The sequence below is a fragment of the Juglans microcarpa x Juglans regia genome, chromosome 6D (assembly GCF_004785595.1).
Source record: "Juglans microcarpa x Juglans regia isolate MS1-56 chromosome 6D, Jm3101_v1.0, whole genome shotgun sequence".
Taxonomy (NCBI): domain Eukaryota; kingdom Viridiplantae; phylum Streptophyta; class Magnoliopsida; order Fagales; family Juglandaceae; genus Juglans; species Juglans microcarpa x Juglans regia.
The window spans coordinates 9,838,189-9,847,654 of NC_054604.1; positions in this window are offsets into that span (position 1 = coordinate 9,838,189).

Below are 9,466 nucleotides of genomic sequence, written 5' to 3' on the forward strand. Positions count from 1 at the left end.
GAGACTTGCAGATCTGGAAGCTTCTTGCAATCACAAACCAGCATGTGCCCCTCCATGGTGTTGTTCAGCCACCTATCTTTAAGACCATAGAATATGGTGCCAAACGAAGCAGCGAGTGGCCTGCACACGCTGGTTGAAGTTCTTGGAAACATTCGGCGCATGACTCTCACGCGCCACCGGGAAGACCTGGTAGGACCCCATGTTTTGTGGCCTATAGTCAAGCCACTAGCTACGTCAGCCACATGCCAGCCTAGTCCACGCATGAGCTCATGCATGCCATGGGTCAATATGGCCCATGCCAACTATGTTATTGCTTATTGTTTATTTTATTTTAATTATTTATTTTTCAAGAGACTTATTGGGAGTTTCCAAATTATAATCCTTATAAATAGGACTCTTAGTCTTTGCATTGGGATCTTTTGGCAAATTTTCTAGAGGAGAATTATTTTGTTTAGGAGATCAACTATCGGTACTAGACACTTGGGCTTTTGAGTGCAATTCGTGAATCCCAAAGAGAGTATCACACCTTGCAATTCTTGAATAAGTGTGATTCATTTATATTGTTCTTGCAACTTGGTGCAATTCGTGAATCCAAGTTGTTGTTATCTTTGTTTTTATTAAGTTATCAATTCATGAGGTTTATTTCAGCTATTGTGCAATCCGTGAATCATTAGTTGATTTGTTACCTCTTGTTCATTCAAGTTCTTAAGTATTTTACTTTGTTCTTGAGTGTTCATCATTTTGTTCTTGGTGTTCATTCTTCCATTACTCATTTGATCCTTTCATACCCTCATTCTCGACCACTAAAGTGTTTGCTACTTTCCATAAATTCTTCACATCATCCAACTTGCCCTGGCCGAAGTCCACTTCTTATATTTGGCTTCCATCTATATTCAACCACCATATTATTTCCTCATTCCATTTTGCTTTAGCTGTGAGTCTCACTTACCATAAGTGGCTTGCCCATAAATCTTTCCATATCCACAAAACCCTAACCATATAGCACACTTACCATATTCGACCACATCATAAACCTCTCCTCCACAAAACCCTAGCCGCTCACCTCAAGCCCCTATAAGGTAACTCATTCTTTTTAGGAGTCTTGACTTCCTCACATTCAAATTCAAATCCCATTTCAAATCCCTTAATTTAAGGAATTGCAAACCCTCTTCAATTCCTTAAATCACTCTTCCTAAAATCTCTCTAGTCAACCATTGACTTACCATCCTAGCCAAACCCAAATCCTCCACCTATCCTAAAAGATTCCTCCATCTTAGAATCTTTCAATATCTATTTCAAATCATCCAACCCTAGCCAACTCCCTCCAACTCACCGACCATAATCTCACCATATCCATTTCGACAACCCTAGTCATCCAAAACCCTAATCCCTCATCCTTAGCCACGACAACCCTAGCCTTACTCTTCCACCTCATTCCTAAACTCTAGCATCATCCTAAACTCCAAACCTAAGCCAACTCTTCCCAATCTCAAAATCAACCCTAGCCACCTCACAAAACCCTAGCTACACTTCACTATATCAACCCTAATTACCATCCAAGTGGCCCAAACATCAAGGGCACCCTTCAAGTCATTCACATTGCATCAAACACTCATAATCATCACTTAGATCATCCAAAACTCTAACCTCACCTCACTCACCCAACCCTAGCCCATCATCTTGGCGCCACACTCAAGGACAAGTCCCTAACCGCCCACATTGATTTGCCCTCCCTAAACACTTAGCATACCCAAGTTCATCATCATCTCCGTCATTTCATCACCCAAACACCAACCCTTTGTGGAAGGCCAAGCAAATTGGCAAGGTCACTCGGTCATCATCCTCACCAAGGTAAGCTTGTGGTTCTTAGTATTAGGGACAAGACCGAGGTCCCTAACAAGCACTTTGTTGACGCCATGCGCGGCGCTTTTGGAGCCCGAGAGTTTGGGACTTCCAAGATCAGCCGTCGTTTTCCTTCCAGAGTAGTGCGTGTACTGCACATGCCACAGCAGCCTCTTGGTGCACTACTTTTCCAGTTTTGCGCAGTGTTCCCCATTGTATTTTATTTTGTGTCCTGTCTTTACTTTCTAGAAAAATAAAAATCCAAAAAAATAGTGTTTTCGAACCTTAGTCCGAATGGAGTGGTCCCCCCTCCGCTTGGTGGTACTTATGGTGGGGTTGGTGCTCCATACTCCGCTTAGTCAGGGTATGGGGTTTTGTTAACTCTATCATGGACAAAGTTGTGCACAACAGATCTCTTAGACTTATGTTTTTAGAGATCTGTCGTTTGGGTTAGCTATGTTAGTCACCGAAATGTGCTGGGAAGCTATTAATGTTTGTAACTGACTTATTTTTTAAGTCAAATTTGTATGTCCTAAAAAAAAAATAGATAGGCATGAATCTTATAATATTATTATTAAATATTATAATACTCATTTAGTGTATCTATCCATATGAGTACCAAATAGGCATGGAAACCTTTCAAAAAAAAAAAAAAAAAAAAAACAAGATAGGCATGGAACGGAATATTTACCATTTCTGCATTTCAGTTTTTCTTCTTTCTTTTTACTACCCTTCCCCGCCCGTGCCCCTCCCCCACTTTCCTTTTCCTTTTTTTTTTTTTTTCCTCTCTCACTTCACCCTATGTGGTTGGGCACCAATACCCCTCTTTCCTTTTTTTCTTACTTCCCCCTTATGCCCCGGTACCCCTTCCCCCACTTTCCTTTCCCGGAGCCCCCCAGACAGCCAGATGACATCGCCATTAGCCCTCTATCATCGGGTATATCTCTCTATTTGGTTGTTGAGAAAATGAAATGAACTGAAAGGAAATCAACAGATTTCTCACTTTGTTTGGTTTTTGAGAAAATAAAAAAAAAATGAAAAGAAAATAATGAATTTGTAACTTGTTCTCTGTTTGGTTATTGAGAAAATGAAAGAAATTGCAAAGAAAAATTACTAAAAGGGAGGAGGAAGGGAGAAACGGTGGGAAAAAAATTGTATGTACCTGCCAGCGAGGAATGAGAGTGGCAAGACAACGTCAGCGGTTTACTGGTGCTGGCTCCAACGAACGAGGTCTGATATTTGCTAGAATGGGGACGCTAGTTTTCAACAGTGGGAAGGGAGGGGAGTGGTGCGCAGGGAAGGGAGAAAACAAAATTTCAACGGACATGGGAGTGCCACGTAGTTTGTGGGATTGAGATTCCTTTATGTCTCTAGCAGTCTTCTTTTTAAATTAATTAAGAGATTGAAAAAAATAAATGGTATTGAAAATATTTAGGGTTTTTGCTTGATATAAAGAGATTTTACAAAAATAAACTTACAAACCAGAATAACTTTATGTGATACGTCAGATCTATTTTATGATAAAAATAATTTTATAATCTAATATACCAAGTCAAATCACATCATGTCAGTTTATAAATTTTTTTTATAAAGTTGCTTTGTGACCAAAGCATTTATCTAGATTATTTACCATTTCATCGTAAACTACCATTAATCAAGCTCTCAAAACATGGGCGTGGAATAGAACCAAGTTAAAAAGGTATATAGGGGATCAACAAGGTCCTTCTCTTCTCTTAAGAGTAAGGTGTGACTTTCTTTGCTACAACAATGTTTACGAGTCTCTTAGATTCAATTCTATAAAGTGTCAATATGGCTAATGACGACTTTTTAAACTCTGGAAATGTCTCAAACTTACTGAGGAGGAAGAGCAAGTGTTTCAATTATCAGAAGAAATTGTTATTGAATCAAAAGGCAGAGGGAAACAATGCCTTTTGGCACTGATCATAACAGACAGAGGGTTGAACAAAGAGGCATTTAGATTAAAATAAAATGTCACAGATGTGGAACCATAAGGATGGATAATATTCAAAGAAGTAAGGGAGAATCAATATCTTATAGAATTTCAAATGGAGTCTAATAAAGAGAAAATCGTGCTTGGAATGCCCCGGTCATTTGATAGGTCCCTGGTTGCTTTCCAGGAATTTGAAGGAAGTACTCCGAGTGTTTTTATATTCTCACAAGAACCTTTCTAGGTTCAGCTTTCTAATCTACCATTAGCAAGTATGTCAAAGGAAGTTGGTGAGCAAATTGGGTTTGTCATTGGTAATGTTTTGATGGTAGATGTGGACAAATAAGGACTGGGATGGGACAAATTTATTAGAGTTAGAGTTGATCTTGACATAACCAAACAAATTGATCAAGGAAGGTGGTTAGATGTTGGTGGAAAACAGATGTGGATTGCCTTCAAGTAAGAAAAATTGCAGAGCTTTTGCTTCCAATTTGGAGTCTTGAAGCACAAGGGAAGAGGCTGCTCATGGCAAAAACAAGGCGAGCAATTGGTAGAAGGATCACATATGCAGTATGGGCCTTGGCTCCGAGTACAGCCAGCTAAATCCAATGCATATGGAACCAAAAAATATGGAGGTAGGCCGGAAGTGGCCCAACCAAACAATTGGCGGTAGCAACATTCGAATGCAGGAGATATCAATGAATCCAAAACAAGCAAGGGAGAATCAATGGAGAAATTTGAGGCACAATCTAAGGTAGTTCTAGCTAATTTAGAAACTGAATATTATGAAGATATTCTAAACAGTTTTGGTGGTTCAAAAACCAAGAAAAATGAAGGGAAAGGGGTCTTGCTTCATGAAGATTGCCATAATGGAGAGAAGTCCACAAAAGGTTATAGCTCTAAGAAAGAAAGTCATTCTCAATACCACCGAGCCAATGCCTGAGGACCCTTCAGTAGGCAAAGATTTTCCTGCTAATATGGATTTCGAGTCTTCTAATATAGGCCATAATAATGCTACCCTTTCAAAAAAATCTCCACATGTTTGCAGCATAGTCAACACCAAAGAAGTTTCTTTGTCCCCTAATAATTGTATTGATGTGTCAAGAAAGAAACTAGCTAGAAGAGACGAGCTAGAGAGGTTTCTTTGTCTAAACATGCTACTACTATGATTAATAGTGGGGACTATAAGAAAAGAGATCCTGGAGTAGTGGTGGAGGAGCTACTGGCTATGCCATCTGTTAAAAGGCCAAAAAAAAAAAAAAAAAGCTCATTCATGCAAGGAGTTTAACTCAGGAGGTAATGGTGGAGGCTGTTATACAGCGCCACCAACAGTAATGAATTGTCTCAGTTGGAATTGTCAAAGATTGTGAAACTCTCAAACAGTTCTAGAACTTCACTATTTGGTGAGCACAAAGAGCCCAAACTTTTGTTTTCCTCATAGAAACAAAGTGCGACAGGTGGAAGGCTGAGAAAGTAAGGAACCAGTTGGTTTTTAATAGGAGTTTTGTAGTGGATAGTATAGGGTGGAGTGGAGGCCTAGCCTTCTATTGGAAAGATCAAATTGAAGTTGAACTTGAATCTTACACTCAAAGGCACATTTCACTCAAGATTACACAACTAGTCACAGGTAGCAAATGGCTTTCAACAGGTCTGTATGGCAACCCATTGACAGAAAAAAGGAATGATAGTTAAAGGTTACTGAGAGAATTAAAGCCTTCTGAGAACATGACTTAGCTTTGCATGGGAGACTTCAAATTTCAATGAAATCCTTCACCAACCTGCAAAAGCTAGAGCTACTCTAAGACCTTATAAGTAGGGGTGGCAAATCGTGCTTTCAGAACGTATTCGTGTTGTGTCAAGTTGCAAATATTTTACTATATAGGTTAATCCGAGCCCAACTCGTTAAGCTAAACATGTCAAATTTTCAAATCCTAACACGACCCATTTAGATAACGGGTCGTGTTATGTCATCTGTTTTAATCCGTTTAATAATAAATTAGAAATAGGTCAACATGACACAATTCATTTAAACTCGTTTCATGTAAATGAGTTGAACTAACACCATAACCCATTTAACCTAGTTAACATAATTTCACATCAATTTAAAATATATTCTTATTAGAAGCCACAATATCTAAAAAAATATATTTATTAGCAGCCACAATATCTAAAAAAATATATTTATTAGCAGCCACAATATCTAAAAAAATAAGACTACCTACTAACAAAAAATATCAATATTTTTCAAATGTTAACATATAATAAAAGCAATATTATAAATTCTACAATAACAAATATGTGTATATGTCCATAATTACAATCTCAATAATAAAAGCATAAACATATTGAGATATACCAATATTATAACTCAACAATAATAAAATTTTAATTTTGAAATAAAATCAAAACGGGTTGATTTCAAGTTAAGCGGGTTAACTTGTTTATAAATCATGTTTTAATGGGTCAACCCGTTTTTACTCGAACCCATTAACATCAAACAAACTATTGAAGAGTGTGGCTTAAGTGATTTGGTCTACCAAAGATCACGATTTGCTTGGAGCAACAATAGATAAGAGTAACTTCACTAAAGAAAGATTGGACCGAGCATTGGGCAACTCTGCATGGTACAATCTATATGTTGAAACCAGTGTTAGCATACTTGTTGCACAAAGCTCATATCACTACCCTACACTGATTAATATGGTGAATTTGATGGATGAAGAAAGAGGAAGAAGCCATTTAGGTATAAAGCTAGATGGGCTAGACAGGAAGAATGTAATGATCTTATTAGGGAAGCCTAGACTCGTACCCTAACTTCTTTAAACATTCTGAAAGAAACCATTGATGGCCTAAAAAGATGCAAAGAAACTCTGAGGAGATAGAGCAAAGTGGCCTTCAAGAACCAAAAAGATCTCATTAATGCTAAGCTCTATCATATTAAACAATTTCATGAGACAAATAAGAGTGAATACATAGTGAGAATCAGCGTTTTGATGAAGGAGGTGGATAGCCCACTTGAAGATGAAGATTTAAAATGAAAGTAAGGAGCAATACAAAGATTGCTCAAGAGGGGTGTAGGAACATGAAGCTCTTTCGTATGAGTGCAAACTAGAAGAGGAAGACCAATACTATAAGCAACATCTCAGATGGGGAAGGGCATACAATACACACACATGAGGAGATCTGCTCCATGTTCCAATGCTATTTCCAAGATTTATTTGCATTCTTGCAACCTTCAAGGATAGAAGAATGCCTACAATCCTTAGCTCCCATTGTTCCCAAGGAGATGAATGACAAACTTCTTCAAGATTGTACTGGCACAGAAGTTGAGGTTGCAGTATTTCATATGAATCCATTAAGTTCACTAGGACCTGATGGCTTTCCCGCAACCTTTTATCAAAATAACTGATAAACAGTAGGACAAGATGTGTGTGTAGTAGTCATAGAAGCTTTCAAAATAGATTATTGGGCCAAGGATCTCAATGATACTCACATAGCTTTAATCCCCAAGGTCACAAAACCAAAAATTTTATAAGTTTAGACTCATCAGTCTTTGCAATGTGATAAATGATATTTGTAGTCCTAAAGTGTGCAAGCCCCGACACAGTCCCTTTAAAAAAAGTGGGTAAATCTGTGACCCACATTAAAAAATTATTTTTTTAATGGGGGGATCCTAGGACTGTATCTAGCATTACTCTTGCAATGTGTTGTGCAAGATTATTGTCGAAGTGTTAGCAAACAGATTGAAATCCATTATTCTAGTTCTTATATCCCCTACTTAAAGTGTTTTTGTACCTGGAAGATTGATGACAGACAATGTTATTGTGGCCTATGAGTCTATGCATACCCTGAAAAGTCAAATGCAAGGGAATGCTAGATTTATGACTTTGAAGCTAGACATGAGCAAAACTTATGATAAGATTGAGTGACCTTTTTTGGAAGCTGTTATGAAAAATATGGGGTTTTCTAGTAGGTGGATTGAGCTCATTGTGAGATGTGTTTCCAAAATCTTTTATTCTTTTATCATAAATGGGACCCCCCACAAGAAATTCAAGCCTTCAAGAGCATTAGACATGGTGATCCCCTATCATCCTATCTTTTCATATTTTACTTTGAAGCCCTAAGTAACCTTCTGAATCAAGCTGAAGTTGCAGGAGAGTTAACTGGCGTTTCTTTGACTAGGGGTCAAATTCACATGAACTATCTATTTTTTGGATAGGCCATTATTTTGCAAGGCTAACTCACTAGAATGGAGTAGATTGTTAAAGCTATTGGAGACTTATGAGCAGGCTTCAGGTCAGAGGCTTAATAAGGGGGGAAAAAAAAACTTCTATATTTTTCAACAAAAATACTAAGGAAGAAACAAAAGAAATAATCACAAGGATAGCTGGTATCAGGTCAACACAATCCTATGAGAAATACCTTAGATTACCAGCCTTTGGAGAAGATCTTGAGTAGGCTTATTCAGCAGCATCTTGGATAAAGTGAGAAAAAGGATTAGTAATTGGAAGATGAAGTTCCTCTCACAAGTTGGAGAGGAAATTTTGCTGAAGTCAATGATACAAGCAATTCCCACTGACTATATGAAAGTTTTCAAGATTCCAAAGTTAATCTTGCAGGAGCTTAACATATTAATGTAAAGATATTGGTAGGGCCAGAAAGATAAAGAAAGAATGATTCATTGGGTCGAATGGCAACAAATGGGTAAGGCTAGATTTTTTTTTTTGGAGGGGGGGGGGGTGGTTCTAGACTTCAGAGACTTGAAAATTTTCGATTGGGGGGGGGGGGGAGGGGGGGGTTCTAGACTTTAGAGACTTGAAAATTTTCAACTTGGCAATGTTGGCCAAACAATGATGGAGATTGGTGTAGAATACTCACTCATTAGCAGCTAAAGTGCATTCTCTCAATTATTATCCAAAGGGGGACTTCCATCAAGCTAAATTGGACAAGAGTCCATCATATATTTGGAGAAGCATTATGGCAGCAAAATCACTTCTTGAAGAAGGCTTATTTTGGAGAGTTAGGAATGGAAAGGCAATCAAAATCTGGTTTGATAAATGGATTCCTCAACTCACTTCTTTCAAGATTCAAGCTGGTATCAATTGTTGCAAGAAGATGACTAGATAGCTGTTCTGATAGACCAAGATACAAGACAACGGAATATGCAGCTTGTAAAGGCAGCATTCTCGAGTACGAAAGCTGAACTAATTAGCAAGATCCTAATAAGTCCCTGTTGTAGTTCTATCGAACAGATATGAAGATGCACGATTAATGGCTCATTCTCAATCAAAAGTGCTTAACATTTATAAAGGGAAATACAAGAAAGATCTAAGGGATAACCATCTAGCAGCCACTGCTAGAAAGAGAGGTGGGAAAGGTTGTGGAGGTTATCAATTCCAAACTCTGAAAAGATTTTCTTGTGGAAAACTTGTCATGATGCATTGCCTAAAATATCAAACCTGTTCAAAATGAGAGTTGTGGAAAATCTAATGTGCCCCATCTATTTACAAACTATAGAAACAATCAAACATGCACTTTAAGAATGTGAATCAGTCAGAGATGTCTGGGAACGGTATTCAAGGAAATTGTAAAAATGCAGGATTATAAACCAGAACGTTAAAGAAACTTTGATCACAATGGTTGGTTCTCTGGACAATGACGACTTGGAAGAATTTA